We start from the raw sequence: 11,755 nt of genomic DNA, 5'->3' as shown, positions 1-11,755 counted from the left end.
ACAAGCACTATTTGAGGACTAACAGTGACAGTTTTTTTGAAGATTTCAAAACTTGACTTTCAGTATCACTGTACTTAATGTAAGTATTTTTAAAGGCTCATCGGAGCCCTATTTGTCCTAAACTTTTGGGTTTGTTGGCACCACATAATAGGACCATTTATTTGTCTTTAAAATTGTTGTAAATCCCTGTGTGTACTTTGCTTTTTTTGGTAAATGAACCCAAGGTGAGCCTTGATTCCTGAGTAGTGATAGAACAGGAGCGTCCACTAACACCAGCATGGACCTGCTTTTCCAGTGGGTCTGAAACATGAGCCAAGTAGTGTCAGCCTGCTGTGAAGTTAACATTGCAGGGTGAATCCTCCACAGAAATAATTTCAGTTTTTTTCAGGATTTAGTAGGGAAAGATATTAACACGTTAACGGTAACACATTTCTGATTAACTATAAATTAAGGATGTTTTCTAATTATGCATGAATGCTGGCATCTTAGAAGTTTGACAGTTTTTTAAATATGTAATGTTGAGCTTAGGTTTAAAAAGTAAAGCTGGTAAACTGAGTCTTTCTCATTTGCTTTAAAAAAATGTGATTGTGTTTGGTGCAAAAAAAATATTCTATGGTTATAATCTTCAGAATATAGCATAAGATAGCATTAGATATAGTAATACTTCTATAATGTAAAGTTAATAGATTCATGTAAAATATCTCTCATTACTTCAACCTGTGTTTGTTTAGAATAAATAGTAAAATGCTAAAATATGTGCAGATATCTCAGTAGCTGGAATTGACTAAGAACATAATTTTAATAATCCAATAATAAGCTTATTTTAAGCTTTAGAAACTTATATAAACCTTTTTTTCTAGATGTTTATTTACCAGGCGCCACCTCTTCCTTGTGGCTTTTTTTTTGTATTAAATCATAGCTGTGTTCATTAATGCTATCATGGGGTACAGTGTACTGGTTTTATATACAATCTGAAATATTTTCATCAAACTGGTTAACATAGCCTTGATGGCGTTTTCTTAGTTATTGTGTTAAGACATTGATATTCTACACCTAGTAAATTTCACATGTACCCTTGTAAGATGTACCGTGGGTGTGGTTGTGGCTTTGTTCATCGGCATCTAGTTGGCGGTGTTTTGAGTCATTCATTGATGTGATTATGACAGGCCATGTATTATGTAGATGCTTTTAAAAATTAAGAGAACATTTAGTTTTAGTTATCAAGGTTCCTGGTACATATTTTCTAAATAAACCTGATAATTACCAGATCAGTATTTCTCTTCATGGGGGTCTGTGGAAGAAACACAATTTTTTTTTTACTGCAGTTTTTGGCTGGGGCTGCTGGGTTATGGGCCAGCGCCCTACTATTTTCAGCCACAGGTGCCGCCTAGAAGCACAAATTTTTAATCTAAGGAAATCATAAAGTAGACTTCTGAACACAGTTGTTATGCTTTTTCAGTTTTTGCCGTCATCAATGGGGTTGGAGTTACCCAAAGTCCACTTTTAGGTTTTGTAGATCCATTTTAAGAATTTCCACCTAGAAACGTAGCTCAGTGATGACAGTTCTCAGTATCTCCCGTGCTTCTTACGTTGCGTTCAATCTCTGTGCATTGCACTTGTTGAAGCTTTCTGAAACCTCCACAAGTGGACTCGTAGATTGCAAAGCACAAACTGGAAATTATCTGAATCCCTAATTTGCCAAATATAGTGGGTGGTTTTCGACTTATATTTCTCAGCACCCCATGGCACCCCTTGGAGAGCAGAGTGGGTGCTAGAGGGACCAGTTTACTGAAGCCAGGGATGTGAGTACACATACTCTGGCATGGATAACTTTGGGAAGAAAAGTACCACTCACCAAGATAGCTGGGGGAAAGAGAGCAGTGAGGAAATCACACGCTCTGCCTGTGATAGGGATAACAGACAAAGTAAGTATCAACACCCTGCCAAGCCTACAAGATGCTGTTGTACTGGTGTGCGTGTGATTACATACAAGCTCCATGTTTCCTGAGCCCCATCAATAACAAATCGTCCAGATAGTGGGTCCCCTGTGTTACTTAAATCACAACCAAGGTTAACTGGCGATGAATGACCTAGAGGTTATGATCATGAGAGCATGAATGTGTTAACTTTCAGAAAGTTCATATGAAATTAAATAAAAGGAATAAAGTAAAAGGTGTGATTAAAGAAGAGAAACATGTTGGATGAAATTTGGAAACAGATGGTGAGTCGATGAGGCAGACACAGTAAGATAGAATGATTGGTTACCAGAAAATACATCTACCTTTTTCTCATTAAAACAAAACTTAACTACTTCATTATATTCTTCCCTTTTATGAAAAAGGACTTTTCCAATGTCATATCTCAGTGTTTATTACACAAAGTCTCTGACAATTCAACCAGGTAAGAAAGGAAGCAGGAGTACACAAGTTGATATAGGAATTCTAAACAACACTGAGAAAATGAAATATGCAATACAAGGATAACATTTAAGAAGCAAAGAAACATGAATGTTTAATAGGAAGAAAAGCCTCTGAATCTGAAAAATACAGGGTAAGTTCAAATGACTTTCTATTCCCAAGCATGCTATGCAGCAAAGCTTTAGCTTTACATTCTGTCCACAAAGACAGGTCTTTATACTTTGTAAACAGTGCAGAACATTCGTCTGCTGCCCACTCCCCATGGATGTTACAACTCCTGTTTCCTTCAGATCTGTCTCTCACTTGACTTCTAACCATTTCACCAAGCCATCTTTCCGACTTCCTCCCCTTATCTGGTGTGTTCATTTTTTAATGCTGTGCAACAAATTACTGCAAATTAAGTACGTACTTAATATCGCACAGTTTCTGTGAGTTGGGAATCCAGGCATGGCTTAGCGAGGCCCTCTGCTCAGGGTCTCAGAGGCTGCAGTTGAGCTGTTGACTGGGGCGTATCTCCTCAGAAAGATTCAGTGGGGAGAAATTCACTTCTTAGTGCATTAATGTTGTTGGGAGAATTCCTTTCTTTTTAGCCTTTTTGCTAGCTGTCAGCCCTCCTAGAAGTCATGCACAGTTTCTTGCCAGATACCTGCTTCTTAATGTGGGCTCTCACTTTATTAAGCCAGTTAGTTCCTAGTCTGCTAAGGTAGAGTCTTATCTTTGCCGTATTCTACTGAGTAGAAAAAAAAAATCATCTGCATTCAAGAAAGGGGAACATACAATAGTTGGAACAAGCCAAGCAGAGGTCACAGGGGTCATACCGAATGCTCTTACCAGGCCTCAAGTCCACACTCGATTCAGGTATCTCTTACAAGACGTGTCCTTTTAGCCATCCTGTGCCCTCCTCTGTTCTTTGTCCTTTTTCATCAAAAGGACAGATTCTACAACACATTCTACCAAACCCCAAAGCAGCATTGAGGACACTCCATTTCCCCTTCCCAAATCATAAAGAACAACAATGCACGGTTCAAGACAGAACCAGCAAGAAAGAAATCACAACATCTTTCTGGCTACAGTTCCTTGTCTGTCTGGCAACTATCTCTCCTGTGTAACACCGTTTGCAAAGCTTCACATTTAGACTTTGGGAACAGAGGTAGCTTTCACACCTGAGGTGATGGGTTGGGAGAGTGCAAAAAGGAAGTCGGAGAGATTCCACATCTTCATCCAATGGGACTAGTCTTCTCTTGCATGTGGTGGAGGAGCTGGGGGGGGGGTTTGCTTCCCTTTGTTTAGCATTTATTCAAATAAAACATTTTAATATTAATATTATATGAATTCATTTTCATTTAATGTTATATTTCCCCATAAGGTTAGCTCCAGGAGTTTAAGCATGTAAAGACAAAGCATAATTGGACTTCTAGGGATTTATTCTATTATCCTGAAGTACATAGACATTATAGTCAGTAATCTTAAACTTCCTTTGTAACCTCATCAACTTGACAATGAAAAAAATCTCATATTTGGTTTTATTTTTCCTTGAAATAATCTTTCAGTGGTATTCACATACTCCTTTTCAGAGGGTTCCAGAACTGAAAAGCTAAGCAGAACAAGTACTGGATTTAGGACTGAGCAATGTTATCCTTATTGGTGATTATAATGGCATCATTTTATTTCAGGAAACTCCGCTTATATTGTTCTTTAGGAACAGACATGCTTTTGATTAAATATAAACATGTTTATATTATATTATGCTATGTTATGTTATTTTAAAATATATTTTCATGTTGCATTTTGCCTATGCAGAAATATTTTTCTGTCTCTCACATCTGACCCTGAAAAGAATTATATAAGGAATCCGGGGACACTTGCAATAAACCCCACTTTATAGGGGACAAAACAGCTTAGATAGGACATATGATTTCCCAGAGACACCCAGGCAAAAAATAACTAAGGACTCACTGACTCTCCATGGGCCAGCTAGACAGAGAGAACTCCTCCACTCACTCCAGGCTAGAACAGTTGAACTCTGTGCAAAATGGGACAGACACCAAATCCACAGAGAAACCGTAAAGAAGGATTGTTTTCCTCTTCCACTTCTGGGAGCAAAGTTTTAATTGATTTTTTAGAAATGTTCAAATGAAAATATATTTATGTTTAGTAATATTAAATTAACCGATTTGCTTTCACCTTTCAAAAAGAAGTTGCCTAAGTCAGAAAAAATATGATCAGCTCTCTTTGAGGTGTCAGTAGATTTTGTAAATACGCATTATTTTATTGAGCAGTCTGATAAACACATAAATCACTGGAAATGTCAGCACACGACTGTGTTGATTTTGGCTCCCTTAGTGCTGTTGAGTTACTTTTTTTTCACCCTATGTTATGAGAAAGAACTTACAGAGATTTCTTTATGACCAGTTGGGTGTGGATTTGAAATAGTAGTCTCTAAACAAGGAGGGTTATTTTCAATGGGGAAAAAGCAGATTGCAGCCAAATGACTCCTGTGTAGGGAGAAGACTATACTGTATCTGAGAGCTCTGTAGGAATGGCCCTGGTTCTCCAGCTTGGTTTTCATTGTGCTTTCCAGTAGACAATTATTAATATAACAAGTGGTATTTGAGCTTCTTAATAAACCATACCTACATATGCGTGTACCTGTGTATATATAATCCCTATCATATTATTCACCCAAATAAATATGAAAAAAAAAATTTTACATTATTTTCTCCAACCCGGTTAACTGTGTAGCTGTTCATCTGCAGACAGCGTAACAAGGACACGGAGATTCGTACACAAGTGATGAGTCTGCATATCGCGGACGTATATATGGACAAGGAGGCAGAGTTGCAGGGCCCATTTAAAAGATGAAGCCGTAAGAGGCAAACACTGTTTGAAATATAAGCTGCAGATACACAAAGGATCTGCACTTTTCAGAAATGGAAAATTGATTTTTAGCAGCTGCATCTCTCTAGCACACCTAAAAGGTAATGTAGGAAATTTCTCCCTAGCATTTCTCCAGAAATGCTGGTGAAAAATTGGCTGCATATAGTAAACAGTAAAATTTCAGCATGATAATGTCTCCAGAAATTAAAAATAGAATACTATTTAGTAGTCTGGCTAGAGCACAATATTTAAATTTATACCATGCCATGTGAACACATGCTACTTTTTAAAAAGGCATAAAAATGTTACTAGAATGAACTCTGGTCTCACAAATTATGTATTGGTTATAGACTTTTATGTTATTTGAGACTGAAACAAATCAAGCCATTTGGAACTGTTATATTGTTATATATATCAAGCCATTGGAATTGTTATATAACAATTTACACCTAAAGATTGCGCAGTTTTAGAGAGAAACATAAAAAGATTGAAAAACAGAAATGTAATGTTAAAGGGTAAGTCTGGGCAAGTCTTACGATTATATTTCACAAAGAACTTAAAGTCCAGAGAGGCTGAAAGATTTGTTTAAGGGAAATACATGATGAAAACCTAATTCCCTTTACTTTTAATATAGGACATTTAAGTTAAAACCTCAGATCCTTGGACAGTAAATTTTTTTGCTTTCTATGGCGAGTCACTAAGAAAGTCCCTTCACAAATTCATTCAAACTTTGCATCCCAGCCTCCTTCTCCCGTGGTTATTGTTTTCTGCGCTCTGGACACATGGAAATTATCCTTCTCCAAACACGTAAAGCTCTGTCAAGATAGCTTGCATTTGCAAATTTAATCCTCCTGATCTAGAATGCCTTTCTCCTTGTTTCTTCATTGACCAACTCTTGCTAATCTTTCAATGTTCAGATTTGCTTGGGATCTGCAGGCTCTGTACTCCACAAATACTTTGTTCTTTTGCCTGAAAGACTCTCCCACTCTGCGCTGGAATATGTGTATACACAAGTCTGCTGCTCGCATTATACCCAAGCCACAAGGGGACTTCAGCAACTTGGGTGCCTCGTGCATAGTAGATACTCAATAGACTTACAGGATTGGTATTTGGACAAACAGAGTTTAAAAACAAATGAAACAGAGGTAATTTCTATTGATTAATATGCAGCAGGGTGAAGCACAGAGATTTTCAAATGAAAGGAACCTCAAGCTTCTTCTAAGCTATGCTTCTCATTTTACAACCGTGGTTCAGAGACGTTATTTAACTTAAGATCACCAAGCTAATGCCTAACAGATTCAAGAATTAATTCTATCTCTGCTAGCTTTAGTTAGATAGCATAAAACATTAGAAGGAAGAAACTGTGTTATAAACTTATAAAAGATATTAACTACATTTGATTATTTGGAATTTATTGTACAAGCTATTGCTTTAGTTTTTATTGTTGAAGTGATATGCTAATTGCATCCTGTTTGTTTATTAAACTAAGTGGTACTAAACATTTTATAGATGTGCTTATGTCTAAATCAGGGCACCTAATCTCTCCTTCATTTTTTTTTAGTAGCATTAACCTTGTTTTCCAGGTTTTATTTTCGTGTTTTGCATTACAACACTATACTTCTTAATGTGAAACTTTATGCTTCCCTGTAAACCTTAGTTGCCTCTAAAAGTAAAAATATACATTAATGACAGTATCAGATTGACCCAAATCAGGCCTAATACTTAAGATACCAATGGAAAACTATTCATAAACACCAAATATGAAAAGCATATTTTAAATTGTATAAATTAATATAGTGATTTTAAAAATTATTTTACCTAGCACCAACCGCTTGGTACATAAAACATAAAACAATCAGCAAGAGAGTTCAGGCAAACATAACATCAAGTTCAATTTATTTTCAAAAAGGTAAGTTGTGGTATTTTTCTTTAAACCAATAAGTGAGTACAGGAGCAGAGATTAGCATGAAATTTTACAACAGAGGGTGCATGGCCCTTATTTATAACTTTGGTATACAAAATTTACTCATTTCCCAAAGCTTTCTGGGCACTGCACCAACATACAAACACCACAATTAAATAATTTAAATTCAATTAAATCCCATCACTGGAAACTTGCACTTCATATTTACAATCAAAAGCAAAGCAAAGAATGAGGGGCTTTAAGTAATATTTGGTCAAAGCAAAATTTTAGACAAAAATATACACTTTTCTTATAGGAATTCCATAGCAAAACTTGCTAAACCAAAGAAATCATTACTCCAGAACCTAGTGCAATGCCTTATGTTGTTGGTCATGAGAGATTTTAATTATATTTATTTCTGATATTTTTCTCTGGGGTAATCAACTTGCAGGTGAATGTAGCATACAATTAGCATGAAAAGGAATCTACGGACACCAAGCAGGAAGCGTCTTCTGCAGGCTTCTCTACTCTTCCTTTACTTAGTCTAGAATGGAAGAAGAAAGAATTGAGGGAATGCTTGAGGAAAGAATGAAAAAAATCGAAAAAATGTAGAAGCCATACTGTGCATGTTCAGTGTGTGTGTGTGTGTGTGTGCGTGCGCGCTACCTGTGTTAGTGCTGTGGTGCATTACACATGCAGGGAAGCCCTGCTCTCCCTTCTCCATCAACAAAGTGCCTAGTCTGTCAGAGGTAGAGCTATCTAAGTATGAATGGGTTGCATTTTATGCCAGGAACAGAGCAGGACCAGGTGACATCTGGGGCACTCACCCTTCAGGACCCTCAGATCTTCGTTGACCTAAATGGAATTGAGTATAATGAAGTCCCTGGCTTCCTGTGTAAACCCCCAACCCCCTAAACTGAGGGAACCTTGTGCACACTTGCAGATTAACCCCCAGATTGTGGAGCTAATCTTTTTTCTAGAGACAGTGGACATTTAAAGTGGTGTCACAGAAACTCAGACAGGCATTATTAGAATTGCTGCTGTTTCTCTCTCTTACCACAGGCAGATTTTAATTCCTGTGTTCACAACCCTATTTGGTCCCCGGTTGATTCTCTAATGATATTCTCTATCTTCCCAAATTTAACTTGTTGTTTTCTACCAGTCATTCCCCAAACCACTTGGGTAAGGCAGTCCCCATTCCTTACCCTCTCTCTCACACCCAACTTCACTGCCTATGTCTACAGCGTGCCTTGCTGGACTTCTCTGATTTCTGCCACTTTCGGTAACAAATTTTCTGTCTTCTGTAACCCTTGGGTCTCCAAAATTGTTATTGGTCAGTCTGAACATCTTATTTCCTAACCCCTGACTAAGCCTCTCTTCCTCATTCAATGTCCGTCATTCCTCTGGCCTGGCCTCTTCAGCCAATGCTGAGTTCAGTCTGGCATGGTCTACCTTTCCAGTCCTAGAAGAATCCAGTGTACTGCCTCCTTAGTCTCCTGATTCCTCTGACACTCGCTTGGCAAAATGACACCAGACTTTGTATTCTACTACTTTCCCCTGCTCATCCCTACACCTTTGTCTACCCATTTCTGACCTCTATGTATTAATCCTGAATGCTGTCATGGGCTGATGATTTGATGCTCTTTGTCTTGATTTAAACTTGGATTGAATTAACAGTTCAAAACACCTATTAGATTATCCCAGGGATTTCAGTTCTCATTACTACTCTATGAGCCAAGGAATCTTTATCTCATTCCACATAAATGACAAAGCATTAAAGTCATTCTCATGAACTTTAATCTTTTCTTGACAAAGTTGATACTGTATAATGCTGTCAAATTCACAGTGCCATAGAGTATGAACATAAAATTCTAGACACTCCACCCTTAAAGTCTTTTCTCTCCGGATATTTTTTTTTCTTCACTTAAACATTTCTTCAAATATTTACATATACTTTTTCTTTGTTCTTTATCTATAAAGAAAAGTTGACCCTGTTACATTTTAAAAAGAAACCTCAGTCTCTGTTCCTGACCCAGTCTCTTGCATGTTATCTATTCACCTATCTAATAAGCATTATCCTGGATGCCTAACTATATGCAGACTTTACAGTAAATTTGAAAAGTATGATGGTAGGACTCAAGGAGCACAAAATCTAGTAGATAACAAGTATTTGCAAACAGACTATTGCAAACATAATGTGATACAAACTGTAATGGATAGATCTACTAAAAAGAGTATAAAATGATAGTTGATAATAAAGGTTCTAGAAAAGGTGTCCTCAAACTACAGCCTGCGGGCCACATGTGGCCCGCCTAGGACATTTATCTGGCCCACCGGGTGTTTTTGCCACCGCTGCCTGTCCTGCTTAGCAGCCGACTCGTCCCGGGGCCTGCAGTCCGGCCCTCCAAGGGTCTGAGGGACAGTGAACTGGCCCCCTGTTTAAAAAGTTTGAGGAGCCTTGTTCTAGAATTTAAGACCTATACTAAGTCATATGGTTCCTTTGAAGCAATTATAAGGAAGCGTTCCACTCAGAGCAAATGAATGACAAAAAAGTACCTTCTTTTAAGAAGAACAATTAGAAAAAATAATTGCCCTTCTTCCAAGCTACTGTAACCACTTAAGAGTGAACAAGTTGACAACTAGAACACAGGCTAAAGTTTGAGTTCCACTTGTGTGCCATCCACCAGGGGATCTTTGGTAGAGTCTATTTGAACAACTCAGCACAGAGGCCATGCATCAGAACCTAGTGGGAAATCTTGATTCCATCACCTACGACCTTGAAAAAGTCACGCAGCTTCTCTGAAGCTTCCTGAATTATAAAATTGGGCAGCAACAATCAGAGGATCATTAGATGAATAATATGATCATCACTCTTTTTCCTAATGCCTGATAAGCATTCAATAATAATAATTATTACTCTAGAGACAAAAATGAAGTCAACTCCATTTTAAAGAGGATTCCAGGGAAAGCTTTAAAAAGGCATAAGCTCCTCATAGTATGTTTTCAAATAAGAGTTAAAATCTGAGAGAGGAAGAGGAGCAGATAGAGAGCAGACAAGATTCTAACAAAGGCAGGAGTATTAAGAAAAGACTAGAAGTAGAGGGAATTGAAAAGATTTTCTATAGAATAATTCAGGAAATGAGAAGACATCAATTAACGACATGCTTACAACTTTTTGTATATAGGTTTTGAATGAATATAAAAATAGATCTCTTAACTGACATTAATTTTGGCCCCATTCAGAAATGGATAGATGAAGACAAAATGAAATTTATTGAGAGTCTAGTTTGTCCTTAGGCATCATGTCATATAAAAAAGCTGGAAGGGTATGGAGGTCACACTGGGAAACCAATAAATATTTCTAAATTAGCTCCATTAAATTTTGTTAATCTTATACATGGTTTAAAAAAAAAATCTCTGAAATACATGGGTTAGTTTTTTTCTTAAAACTTATAAGAAAAATGATAACATTTATAGGTGATAACTTAATTATATGTACAATTTCCATAGTGAAAGTCTATCTGTCATTATGGAAAATCTAATTTTGAAATATAATTTATGAAATATTACAGTGTACATTTTATTTCATGTTTTGCCATATTTATTTTATGCCAGAGGCAGCAGGCATACAGAAATTTGAAAACAAGTTATACGAAATAAGTTCAGCTAACAAATGACAGAATCTTTCTTTAAAATGAATGGCTCAATGTTAACGATACGGCTGTAGTAATAAAAGGAAAACCAATAAAAAAAAGTCATGTTGAATGCAAAAAATAAAAAATAATGGGCTTTGATTTTAAACACTAGCGATATTAGCTTTTCCTAAGGCCTAAAGTTGCAATATTGTGAGCAACCAGAATTAAAGATCACTCAGAAGTGGCCTAATTATTGGTTACTTTGCATTCAAGATCCAGGGTTATTAGAGTATATTAAACGGCAAATTTAAATATATTCTGTCAGTGTTATTGGAATACTTTAACTGACTCTTTAAAAGACTGTATACCCCTACATATAATACTTGAGAAGCAAAAACAAATATAAAGATTATTCAATTCCCTCCCCAGGAGTTCAGAATATACTGCTATTCTTTAATCATAAAAATATTTCAGTCTGTATGGAGAACAGTATAATACTCAAATGTAACATCATATCACATTTATTACAGAGTCTATGTGTGTATATATGTGTGTGTGTTTGAGTATTTATGTATCTCTAAATAACAATAATCTTGATTATTATAGCTTTGTAGTGAGTTTTTAAATTATAAAGTAAGAATCCCTGAACATTATTCTTTTTCAAGATTACTTAGGCTATTTTGGTCTCTTGAATTTCCATCTGAGTTTCAAAATCAACTTGTCAATTTCTGTACAGAAGCCAGTGAAGTTTTTATAGGGATTGAGTTGAATCTGTAGATTGGTTTGGGGAATATTGCAGTTTAACAATGTTAAATCCTCTATTTGTGACCATGAGATAGCTTTCCATTTATTTATATGATTCTTGATTTCTAACAACAAGGCTTTGTAGTTTTTGTGTATAAGTCTTACACTTCCTTTGTTGA

The 11,755-nt window shown here is 36.4% G+C and overlaps 1 protein-coding gene across 2 annotated transcripts in view; it reads left to right on the top strand.

The window, feature by feature from the left end:
• EDIL3 (EGF like repeats and discoidin domains 3) overlaps positions 1–11,755 on the top strand; it is a 430,053-nt gene that overhangs the window by 372,243 nt on the left and 46,055 nt on the right. The gene's annotated exons all lie outside the window — the stretch shown is intronic.

This window comes from Otolemur garnettii, unplaced genomic scaffold (assembly GCF_000181295.1).
Source record: "Otolemur garnettii isolate 467f Iridium unplaced genomic scaffold, OtoGar3 scaffold00017, whole genome shotgun sequence".
NCBI lineage: Eukaryota > Metazoa > Chordata > Mammalia > Primates > Galagidae > Otolemur > Otolemur garnettii.
The sequence above is the reverse complement of the archived record's forward strand: the minus strand, read 5'-3'. Positions and strand labels throughout refer to the sequence as shown.